At 41.8% G+C, this 12,906-nt stretch overlaps 1 protein-coding gene across 1 annotated transcript in view; it reads left to right on the forward strand.

Moving 5' to 3' along the window:
* LRRC75A (leucine rich repeat containing 75A) overlaps positions 1-12,906 on the forward strand; it is a 290,685-nt gene that overhangs the window by 43,040 nt on the left and 234,739 nt on the right. The window lies entirely within an intron of this gene.

Raw genomic sequence — 12,906 nt, forward strand, 5'->3', positions numbered from 1 at the left:
AGGTGACTGGTGTGTTTGTCAAAGACTGGGAGATGATTGGTGTGTGAGAGACAGAAACTGGTCATGGGGGCATGACTGGTATGGTGTGTGTGTGTGTGAGAGACATGGGCCCTAAGGAAGAGGACCATGAGTATAGAGCTTAGCCACTACTGCTGCTTCTGGTGTGTGCTACAGCCTGCATGGAAGAGGAGTAGGAGAGCTGCTGGAGGGGGTAAGTAAAGGTGGCTTTTTAAGTTTATTTTTCTTGATTGACTGCCATTTTAATTATTTAATATTATGTGATGTGTCTGCTTTTTTTGAAATATTTTATTGGTGTTTGGAGAATTTTTAATAGTTTTTATGAGTTTTTAATTGTTGGATGTTATTCTGTTCATAGTTGTTGTGAAACATTTATTCTGCTTATTAGTATAGTTTTACAATTATTTCTGTGAGGGGATCTATAGCTGCTTGCTAGTTCTGTTTTCCTAATAAGAGGTGTATTGGTTTTTAGGGCCTGATTTAATATTTGTAGTGTTGCCTTTTCATAGATAGGGTTGCTCCTGTTTGAGTGTATTCCATAATACAGGTGTAACTGTGTGTGGATTAGTTTATGTGCATTACTACAGATCCTGGGAGTATGTTAGGTCGGTTCTGTGTCTGTTACAGAGATATTTTACTAGCATGTAAGTGTTTTATCAGTCTTATTTGTTGCGTTTTCTCAAGAGGACATGCATTGGTGGTAAACTGCTGTCTTTTCATAAGTAGGGCTATTGAGCCTGAAAGTAGAAGGAGTTTGAGTTGCTGTTACTGAGATGACACCAGAACCAGAATATCTTTTTTGTAGAGTGAGTTGAATGGGGAATGTCATAATTCTGCTTTACATCCATTATTGTGGATCAGGGGGGTTCCCGTGGATGCAAACTGTACATTTACATCTAGCCCTGTGACGATCATGGGTCAGTGTGTCACGCATGTGAGAACCATCTGTCAGGTGTGTCCCGACAGAAAAAAGGTTGAGAACCACTGGTCTAAACCGGTGTCTGGTACTGTGAGCCTTCATTTATGACTAGCTTGGGGGATATGTTCCGCTATTTTCATAACCCTCTCCAAGCTCACTTAGACCTGACTACACCCATACCAGGGGCTGTGCAGTCATGGTCCCTAGACTAGGACACTCTCTCCTCCCTAGGGGCTGTGAATGCTGCCTCTGCAGCATCTCCAGCCCTGGCTAGCCCAAGAAGTAGAATCCTGGCCCAAGAATTGAACCCAGGTGCTCTGCATGGCAGTGTGCAGTGCACCAAGCGAGCCACTGAGCCTGACTCATTGATGTATATTTTTATTGTACCACATGGAAGCTCTTGGGTGGTCTATAAAATGAAGTAAATTGCCAGTCTCAATAGAGTTCTCTGTGACCAGGGGTCTGGGCTGCAAACAGCACCCTTGAAGTTTGCATTCCTTGTCATGCTAGTCTTAGTAGACAAGCCAAGGTTTGAATGACTGCAGTGCAGAACCTACAGCTGACTTTTGAAATGCTACCATCAGAGTCAAATTAATGTGTCTGGGGCAGGGGAGGGCTTCAGGGGGAGGAAGGAGCAGCTATTCCTGCGTTGTGCCTGCTCTGTGGAGATTTACATACACATGTGTGTATATATATATATGTGTGTGTATATGTATTAATGTGTGTACTGATATATATATATATATACACACACACATAGAGAGCGCGAGAGAGACGTATATTTTACCCCTTGGCTGAAATCTTTAAATAGACCCAATTGCAAGGGCTTATGATGTCCTCACCTCCTATGCCTTTCCTAAACCCACTACATTCCAGGATTCCCTATCTGGGGAGTGGGAAGGGGGAGACGTTTTTTCTCTCCAAGGCCCTGAGCGTTATCAGAGTCTTTAATATTACCATTCTGGACTCAGGATGTGGTTCCACCATAACTTTATAGATGGTTGATTTTTAAATTGTAGTGACTGACAATTTACAAGTCCTTGTTCAGTACAGTCCATTACTTAATCCTCTTCCAATAAATCCGTGATTCTATGAAAATAGTTTAATCTGATCTTACATTCCTTATCCCATCCAATTTCAGGGGTAGCTCTGAAGCTTCCTCCCAGGAATGGTGGATATTATACTTGAATTCATCTATTCCAGATGACATAACTCAGTCCCATTTGTCTTGAATAAACATCTTACATCTTACCCAACCTCCTCCCAGAATATCCTGATATGTTGGTGGTTAAGACAGATGGGTGCCCCAATTCTCCTTACTTCCTACTTCCCTCCTCCTGCCACCAACGAATGAAAATCCATTCCTCTGGCTTGACCTCGGAAAGGTCACTGCAACTCTCTGGGTGAGAGTCTCCTCTGCAAAAATTCCTTTCCCGATGATGGTAGCTGAATTCCCTTGCCAAGGGGAATTTGGTAAGCAAACTAAAGTAAAAACCGGTCTCCAATATCTGGCACAAAAGAAGGAAGGGAGGAGGAAAACGTCCTTTAACACAAATCCCAAAAAAATCAAATATTTTCTAATAATGGAAAGAAGACGTCCTGTCTACCTTAACCGGGACATTACCCATACAGCAGTCCACATGGGGGAAAGCTGTAAACCACTAGGGATGCTTCTCGTTTCCCTACACAGATGGAATATTCCTCTAGTAGAGTTCCAGTAGGACTCTACCTGTACACGTGGTAGCAGAAAAAGACCAACTGCATCATATATTCCTGCCCACCTTGCTAAGGCTATATCTCAGCCGCTGGCCACAGAGCATGACTGCATGTAAGATATCTCTTTATTTGACACAAACCTTTGAAAAACATCCCTGCCTCTGGTACACTCTCAGTCCTCTTTCCCCCCTTTGCCTATTCTGTTCTCCTGCTTTTCCTCGGATGTTTGCTATCTCATTCCCACTGCTGTTGCGGATTTTTGGCTGCGCATGGCTTGGAGTAAGTTTTTGAGCCATGCAGTACCTGTGCTCCTGCACTGTGCTAGGGGATCGTTGCATGGACGTCGCAGGAATCCGAGCACCGCACAGCTGAAACAGAGAACCCTGTGAAGTCAGAAATGGCAGAAGCTTTTATCGAAGGTGGTGGGGGAAAGGGCGGTGGGAACAGGAAAGCAATGTATTGGAGCAAGGCTGAGAGAATAAAAACAGAATGAGTTTTGGTGGGGAAGGAGTGGTTGACAACATGGAGAGGACAGGGTGGATTGGGGGTACCGGATTTTGCAGAAATTTAGGGAAAACCCTGAAAAGCCCAGGTTTAATATACCTACATAAAACTCTAAAATAGTATTTAAAAAAACATCAAAATATATATTTTATAAACAAACAAAAGCCCTGATTATAATTTGTGTGGTAATTGGTAATTTTATTTTAATACACTGATTTTCTAGGCAAAATCAAACAAATATTACTACAACAATCTCAAAACAATTGGTATTTGAAGGAAGGAGACTTTTATATTGTTATCTTCCTGTAGCTGTCGAGTGCTGTGCTCGTGAGAACTTTGCTATGCAGTAGCTTAGTTTCAGGTTGAGAGGGTTAAAATGGCACCTTGTGTGCAAGGAGATTCTGGGTTTACAGCCTGGACAATGAGCAGAATGGAGCTCTGCAACCGTCTGAAAGTAGACTGAGGACGTTATTGGAATCTGTTAGGTTAGAAATCTTTTCTCCCTTCTTTGTCTCCCTGTGCTTGCTTTGTAAATTACATTTTTTTTCTTTTTATTAGAATGTACTGTAAGCTCATATGGTGGCATGAATCAGGGAAAGTAGTTTTAGTGGTTTTAGCTCATCAGACAGAACAGAGATGTTCCCATTCTAATCAGCAGACCTACACAATGTACAGTCTGACTTTACTATTATTCAACGTCTCACCCACATTTCCAGTCAGTGACAGCTCAAGACTATTGATCTTAAGAGAACCAAATGGATCTAAAGTAAAGCTATGTAGTAGCCAAGAGCTTTTCTCCTTAGTTTTGGTTGGAAAGATAGAGGTATATATTGGGTTTGATCAGGGCCGGTGCAAGAGTGCTTGGCACCCTAGGCGAACCTTTGGTTCATGCAACCCTTCTCCAACTTACCTCTTGGTGGCAGCTCCATCACAGCCCTCCCTCCTAGTGGCATTGGCTCTAGCATAGTGCTCCCCATTTTTAGCAGTATTAGATGTAGCACAGCACTGTCTTATGCCTTGCACTGGCATGATTTTGCCGCCCCTGAAATTTTGGCACCCTAGGCGACCACCTAGTTTGCCTAATGGAAGCGCTGGCCCTGGGTTTGTTTCAAATCTTTCACCCCCATTTCCTACCCTCCTGTGCTGCTCACGCATGCATGTGTACTTATTTATATCTTAGAACAGGCTGTTTCCGCCAATTGGACTGACCCTTTTCTGACTCGCAAATCTAGTCTACCTTTATCTTTATTAGTATTTCTATACCGCTCTCTGCTGTGGCTCAGAGCGGTACCTAGATGATATGCCCCAGACCTATTGGGATTATAAGGTACTTCATACAGATGACCACATAAATGCAATCTTCCTGGCCTGGGGGAATCATGAGAGGATGTTACAAAGATGTTCGGCAACCATCGTTAACCAATCTGTGGTGAACTTTTGTCATGTATAGTACTATGCACGTCATGCAATACTCTACTGGATGACAACTCCACCACTTTGCAACAGCAAAGCCTTTTATAGGTTATCAAAATTCTTCTCCTTAGTAGTTCTTCACAAGGCTCAATTTAATGATATAACTACCAAAGATCCAGTTTTAACGACACCACCAGTATTCATATGGCCTTATTCAATAAAGATTTTTTTCCATTGGTCCAAGAACTCATCTGCTGTATGAATAAGATACCTTTCTTTGGTAATGGTGTTATTGGTACAAAGCATCTATGTACAAATTGATTTTTTTCTGTGGATACGTCAACCACAGCAACTGAGAATACTCATAGTGTTTGCCTTTCCACTTGCCTATAAGTTGACAGAGTTGGTCATACATATTAACATAGTAAATTATGGCAGGTAAGGGCTAATTGGGCCATTCACTCTGCCCAGTTGTCTTCTTCATTGGTTCCCTACCACTTTGGGTAGATGAGCATATAAATTCCTGAGACTTAAACTTATGCCATCCCCTCCCTCTCAATGTCTTATATCAATCTCTCAATTCTGTTTCTACCGCTCACCTCGATGTTGCTCCCAAGCATATTTAAATTCCCTTATACTGCTGATCTGCACTAATTCCAGGCATTGTCATCCTCTTCTCTGGTTCTTAGAGTCCCATATGCAATCTATCCCCCAGGCCTCCTTCCATGGCTTAGCACCAAGTTCTGTAGCAATCTACGTAGCTACCAAAACTAGCGAGGTTGTTATCTGAAACATCTGGCCATCCCGTTCTCATTGATGTTAGGGTTAAAACATGGCTGCTTCAGGTAGGTTACCCCAGCATTGTTGGAAACCTGCCACAGCTATACCACTGCTGTTAGTTGTAATCTTGGATAGGTGTAGGTTACCCCAGTCACCATGGAAGCCTGATAAACCTTGATATTCCAAGCTTTAAAGCAACCCGTCAGGTTGAATGCCGAGATCGAATGCCGTCTATAGCCGGGGTGACCCTCAGGAAACCACTTCCAGTCTCTCTCCGGAAGCAGGTTTGTGATAACGTTTTCAAAAATGACCTGAAAGTTCACTTGTTCAAGCTAGCATTTGACTAAATCTGTGTGGCAGTCACTAATGTAGGTACTCGTTTTGAAGCTGAAGTTGGTCACTCATGCAGCTTACTGCACCACTTGTTAAAGGTCATGCCTTTTTAAAATTATTTTTGAAATTCAAGTATACATTATACAAGAAAACTCTTGTCAGTAATCATGCAAATCTGTATTATGAAAAAATTTCCAAAGCAAACACTAAATAAGAAAAAGTACAAAATAACTCAGACCTTATTGTCAGGCCACAATAAGGAGACCTAATAACAAAAGAAAAGATAAAGGAAATAAGGAATCCACTATATTATAAGTTCAGACATTGTCCCTAGAAATACGTGCTTGGTGGTGACTTATTCTGTAGGAAACTGTCTAGTTGACAAGATTCAAAAAAGACATAATTAGCTCCTTGATACTTTGTTCAGCATTTACAAGGATATTTTACTAGGAAGGTAGTCCCAATGGCACCCTCTCTATCTATCGTTTCTGAGAAGCTCTTCCTGCGAACTTGTGTAGCTCTAACTAAATCAGGAAAAACCAGTAAAAAATTGTGCCCCCAAAATTTCTGATCTCTGATATGAAGGAAAAGACGCAATGTCCCCAACTTAATCGGTTTCTTGTACATACTCGACAAACAATGTAGCTCTATCTTTAACATTGGTTTGAGAGTTTTCTAAGAATTCAGTTAAGATTAAAGGAACCATCATTACCAATCGCATTTTCATCAGATCTAGAAGACAATTTTAAATCAGGAAGGTAGTAAGCCTTAGCAATCTTAGGAATTGTTTCTTTAGAAACTCTAAGGAGGTCTGTATAAAACTGAACATACATCTCTGAAAGAGAAAGCATTGGAACTCTAGGAAAAAAAAAAAGGAATCTCCGATTATATCTTTTTGCTTGGTTGCCAAGGAGCTCTGTCTTTCTATGCAAGGCCAAATTATCTTTCCATAAGTTAGTATTAACCCCATGAACTCCCTGACACTGTACTTTTAAATCAGACAGTGCTTTAACATTATTTTCTTCAGCAAGTTGATTCAGAGGAGATGCAAAGGTTCCCATGGCACTTGTCACTGAATCAATCCTAACGGATTACATCTGATCCATGTTAGAGAGAGAATCCAATGTAACTACAGCTGGTTTCTCTGCAGCAGAAGTACCTGTTGGAGTAGAGGGGCTGCCTCCTGGAGCCTCTGTGACACAATACCTCTTCGGGAGCTGCAGAGCTGTCCCTCACCCCCTTGCAACCATTGCAGTCTGTGGTGGGACTGGACTGACAGGACTTAGGGAGATGAAAGACCCCTGAACATCAGAAGTAAAACTCCCAAGATCGTGTCATCCTGCAACTCGATTCCCAAAATGAAAAAGTGTCCAAAGTTGGTTGGGTAGAAGGGGGGTGGGGCAGCTCTGCTTGCCTCAGGAGGAAAAGGCCTAATGTTGCCCTTCCTCTTCCTTCCCGTTATCCAGCGATGAAACTTGAATTTGAAGGAAAACCAGGTTCACCAAAAACTGGACCAAAGCAACACGCCGGCTTTTCTCTCCCGAAAGGGTCAGGTGACATTGGGGGAAGGGTGGCTCTGTCTCCATGCACTGGCTGAGGTGGAACTTGCCTCCAGGAGTTCTCTCTGATGGGGTCTGCACGTCAGCTTCTCTCCCGAAAGGGTACATATGTTTTGATATTTGATATTTTGATATTTATTTTATGTTTATTTGTTTATTTGTGCTATTTTATGAATGTAAGCATTGTAAGCTGCCCACAATGTGGGATGGAGCAGCCTAGAAATATTTTAAATAAATAACTAACTAACCAAATAAATAAAGCCTTAAGGGGTAATTTTCAAAAGGAGTTAACTTGTGTAAATGTAACTACTATTGTAGCAATTTTCAAAAGCCATTTACCCACTTAAAATGCTTTCACACGTAAATATCCTATGGACAAGTCAATGGCATATATTGTAGCAATTTTCAAAAGCCCACTTGCACGGGTAAAGTGCATTTATTCGAGCAAAACCCAATTTTACTCGCGTAAATACTTTTTAAAATAAGGCACTTACTGCTCCAGTTAGCCCTCAAATGCATCTCTCGTTTCTGTTGCTAGTTGTGCTTCATCAGCTGTGTATAACTCTCTCCAGCACCACAAAATAAGTGACTTTTTGAGACCCATTACTCACTTTGTGTGCATGAGTTCCTAGCTTGAGCATTCTCAAGTCAATTGCAGTGTCTTGCTCCATTGAAAGCGGCCTTTCGCCACAATTTTTACTGGACTCTTTCAGATCTTCTTTCTCTTCTTGTTTGTCTACCAATTTTCCTATGGCTTCTGGTGGCTTAGTCATTCCATAATAGTAAAATGTTGTGTCGGGCTTCTTATATGTACACATAGTGCCACCTTATTTTAGCTTTGTCCATAATTGTGTCAGTTATGATCTAACTCGCTCCCGAGTTAGTAAGCTTGTTTATTGGAATGTCTCCAGTTATGACCTTAATCTACCATCGATCTTCCTGGAGTAGCAAAAGAAGCATTTTTTTGGTCATTTCCCAGATCTTTCAAATAGCTCACATATCATTTTTGACTTGCTTTGCTCGCCAACGTTCTTTTTGTAAATACGTCCTATACGCACTGGTGGTTGTTACTCTTTGCATGTTTTTCAAGGCACACATCTTTTCAATGAGAGCATTCTCATTTTGCAAAGTTTGCTTCAGTTTATAGCTAATGTGAGCGTCCATCCTCTGTCCAGACATTTCTTTGCTGAATTAACCAAACATCTTGACGTCACTTGTCAGATTTTGAGTGTTTATTCACCTACTTAGCCCTTAAGCTACTGTTTTCAGCTCTGTCTTAATTTTCTAGTGACAAGGGTCTCATTAATTGCCTCATTTTCTTTGCAGCTCGTTATCCTAAATACCTTTTTGTAGGCTTCATTTCTCTGTGATTCCCATTCTGGTCCTTAAGTGATTTTATCCTGATTTTCCCTTGCCCCACTATTGGAAAATGTACTCCTAGCATGGCCCCATTTGCAAACTGCGGTAGTAGTGTGTGTCACTCCTTTTTGTTTTGTATTAATGCTTGCATTTCTGGCTTCTCTGGGCTCCATCCTAGAATTAAATATTTTCAGAAAGTTAGTTTGACAATTTGATGCCACAAAGGAAAGCAAAAATCACCCTTTATCTGTAAGGGTATGCAAAGAGTCACATTTGTTCCATTTTGCAAATAGTTTTCTTGGCAGGGTTCCACAAAATTTGCATAAACTTTAGCACATTTTTCTGCCAAGGCAAAAAGTCTTGTTTTTGCCATTCTGGCTGTGTATATTGTCCCATTTTTTGCTTATTATGACTTGTAGTTTAGCTCTGTAGAGTGACTATGTATTGAGAATGAGAATGCTGTATTTAAAGCACACCTCATATCGAGTTAAAATTCTGTAGCACTAACAGTCCTAATTTTTAGCTCCTTCATGACAGTTTTTTTACAAATAGAATTGCTAGCATATATGTGTGTATATATCTGCATCTATCTATCCATATATAAATACCATCAGTTTAATCAGTAGACTAAGATTTCTCAGTCACGACCAGATTTCAGAAGTGATTATGTTAAGCACTATGCTATAGTTCACGTTGTATGGTCCATGAAAGAATATAACTTAGTGAAGCAGAAACGAGCAGCAGGTTAACCAGGAGATGCCCACTCCAAGGGAGTGATCATATAAAATTTGGTGAATCAATGTCAAAGGTGAGAAAAAGTATTGTATTTCTGCTGAATGCAAGACTCAGTGCTACATCAACCACAGCCAGCTAAGCCTGATGTCTATCCAGTAATTCCATATCCTATTTTTAGCTTGGTAGTACAAAATGATGTGTGGGGGTTGAGTGTTGGATTAAGTATGGGATTTTATATGATTATCCATCTAAGAGAGAACCACTGAGCATGTACACAAGGACTCTGGTTAAGTTGTGTATCCTACAAGTCATACCTCTACAGCTGGCAATATGATATATCCTAGTTGTGTACACTGGAGTAACTGGGCAGACTGGATCGGCCAATGGGTCTTTTTCTGTCACCATTTACTATGTTATGTTACTGTGTGGTATGTATACTTCAAATTAAACAAGACATTGAAAGGCAACTTTAGGAAGATAATGCTTTTTTTTGGCAAAGAAGAACAACTCTGGAGATGTAAAAAAAAACCAAAAATCCCCAACTCTATAGAAATTCAAGAGAGAGCTTTGGAGGAGGAGGAGACTGGGGATCCTGGGAGTTGCCAGTCAAGCTCTTTAAAAAGTCACCATCCAATATAAGCTTAAACAAGTCTACCTAGGAGCATCATGTAAGAGCAGCACAATCTGCCAAAAGACGGGGATTCCAATGGATGATCCAATGGTCTACTATGGCTAGCTACAAGAAGCCCACAGCATCTCCTCTGATTTCAGTACATTTCTCACAGCTGACTCTGGGGATTCATGGCTGGTGCTGAAAATGTGCAGATAACACGCTAGCTCTTATATCGGTGACCAAAGGTCTTGGCTTTGTTATAGCATCCCCCCTAGATAGACTTGCTGTCCCAGCTGACTTAGAAAAGCAGTGGTTACGCCAAACTGTTCCCGAAATAACATTACAAGAAGCTGGAAGAGTATTAACCCGGTTGGAGAGTGTAGTTTTAATGAAGAACAAAGTGAGCCTCGTGTAGGGGGCTAATGATCTCCAGATGTGTTGGAGCTCGCAACGTCTAGGCAGGGACCTTGCGCTGCGGTGAGCGGGGACAAAGGGAGAAGCAAGAAGGCTTTATCAGTATATAAGGAAGCTGGCTCTGACGACCCAACGATTTATAGCAGTCACAAAGCTGGAGAGAAAATGTCACTTATTTCGCTAAGTATTAGGCTCATTCATACTTTTCAACTAAAGCCAATTTACACCTTCCTGGTCTATAAAATATTCTTTGGATGTAGGAGCCAGTGTATATGCCTTCACCTTAAGAGCCAATATATGTAATTTGGTAACTTTGATTGCTTGCTAAAATGTTGCCTTTTTTTTTTTTTGCACCAAAATATATTTACAGTTTCTGCACAGGTGCTTATCCTTGTATACGGAGCTTTGCACGGAGACTGCCATTCTTGTTTAGCTGACCTCTTGGTGAAACATGTCCCTTCTTGAACCGCGAGGTCTGATAAAGTGCAGCTCTTATCCGTTCCAACTCTGAAAGATATCCGTCTTCAAGGTGAAGGGCTTTCTCTGTTGTTGGGCCTGCTTTATGGAATTCGCCCCCACCGGGAGCTGTGGCTTGTTCATGGTTTTTCTTTTCAGAAAAAAGGTTAGGCTCCTCTATTTGTGGAAGCCTTTTTCCAGTTAGGGGTTCTGGGTTTGGTCAATTTGCTGAGCAGTCTGTTTTGTCTTTTAATGCTGTGTTTTATTATTTGTATTATTAATGAATTGTATATGTTTTAGTGTGATCTGCTTAGCATGGGCTCTCTGACAGAGAGCAGGATATAAGTTGTTTAAATAAATGGACAGTCCAATCAGCTCCTGCGTGACAAAAAAAATTCTCATAATATGGATGTTATTCTGTTTAGGGTTTTTTTTTTTTTTTTTGTAATAGTCTATATTGCTCCACTGTTCTCACCTCCTTTTGGGAATCTCCACATCACTTTCAGCAACAAATTGAGCCCCCTGGGGCCGGGGAGCGTCCTCGCAGGCTAACCATGACTAATGCCTTGAAGTCAGGCAGTGGTTGCTGAAGCATTGGCTGTCACCTGCTGCCAGCCGTATCGCTCCCATGACGTGCCAGCCCTATTGCGCAGAAATGACTTGACTTCTAGCTCTTGATACATCGGTTGGATGTGTACACTATGTACAGCTGCAAATTAGTCTCAGGAAAGGGGAGTTTTTAAAAGCAAGGACCTTAATGGTCATGATGATGGTGCCTACATCTATTACCACAGGATACAGAAATGAAAAATAATTTTTCACGATGAAGGGAAGGGTAAGGACAGAGGCCAGCCATAGATGAAACCAAGACAAGAAATCAGCAGTGAAATATTACTTCAATATTGGTTGTTGAAAGCACATTCTCAGGGAAGCAGTATTGCCTGTGAAGGAGGAGGATGCGGGTGAGACAAATATGTGGAATCCAATAATGCAGCTCATTTAGGAAATTAATTTGTACTTTTTGCTGGGATGTCACACAGTTAAAAACCAATTTCTGCTTTTTTTTAAAAGTTTGCTTTACTGGCCAAAGCTATTTTATCCATTAAGCAGGAGGTGGGCATAGAAGAAGGCTTGCATAAACCTCTGTTCAAGATGCAGTGGGGATGCAGTGTGTTGGCAAGGTGTATTAGGTTATGCCCATCGACTTATGGCCGCGAGCTTGCCAATGCACACTTTCAGGCCAATACAGAATGGTGCGCTTGGCCGAGCGCACCGTTAGCCCCAGTCTGGACGAGCGATTTTGATGCGCTATTATTACCCCTTATACAGTAAGGGGTAATAATAGCGCGTGGAAAATGCACGGCCAACCTCCCCCCTCCCCCCCCCCCCCGAAACTAATGCATGTTGATGAGCCTATTAGGTATTCACCCGCAATACAGAAAGCAAAATGTGTGGTCAAGCAGCACATTTTACTGTCAGAAATGAACTCCAGCCAAAGGCAGGAGTTAATTTCAGACAGCACTGGGCAAGTGTACAGAAAAGCAGAAAAAACAGCTTTTCTGTACACCCTCCGACTTAATATCATAGCAATATTAAGTCGGAGGCCCCAAAAATAAAAATCTTTAAAATAAACAAAAAAAAAAAAAAAAACTGCCTGTGGCCCGAGGGTTGGGAAACGGATGCTCAATTTTACTGGCGTCCATTTTCCGAACCCATGGCTGTCAGCGGGTTCAACAACCGACGCCGGTAAAATTAAACGTCGGCTATCAGACCCACTGACAGCCGCCGCTTCCGCCAATAAGGAGGCGCCAGGGACGCGCTAGTGTCCCTAGTGCCTCCTTATTAGCACGGGCCCTAATTTAAATAGTGAATCACGCGCCCAGGAGAGTGGCCTGGGTGTGCGTTGGGAGAGCGGGCGCTTGCCTGCGCGGTTTACTGTATGGGCCTGAATGAGAGGAGCAGCCTGGTGGTTACAGCAAAGGGGCTATGAGCCAGGGAAACCAGGGTTCAAGTCCAGCTGTCACTCCTTGTGACCTTGGGCAAGTCACTTTACCCTCCCTTGCTTTAAGTGCAAAATTAGATTGTAA

Source organism: Rhinatrema bivittatum, chromosome 8, assembly GCF_901001135.1.
Source record: "Rhinatrema bivittatum chromosome 8, aRhiBiv1.1, whole genome shotgun sequence".
Taxonomy (NCBI): Eukaryota; Metazoa; Chordata; class Amphibia; order Gymnophiona; family Rhinatrematidae; genus Rhinatrema; species Rhinatrema bivittatum.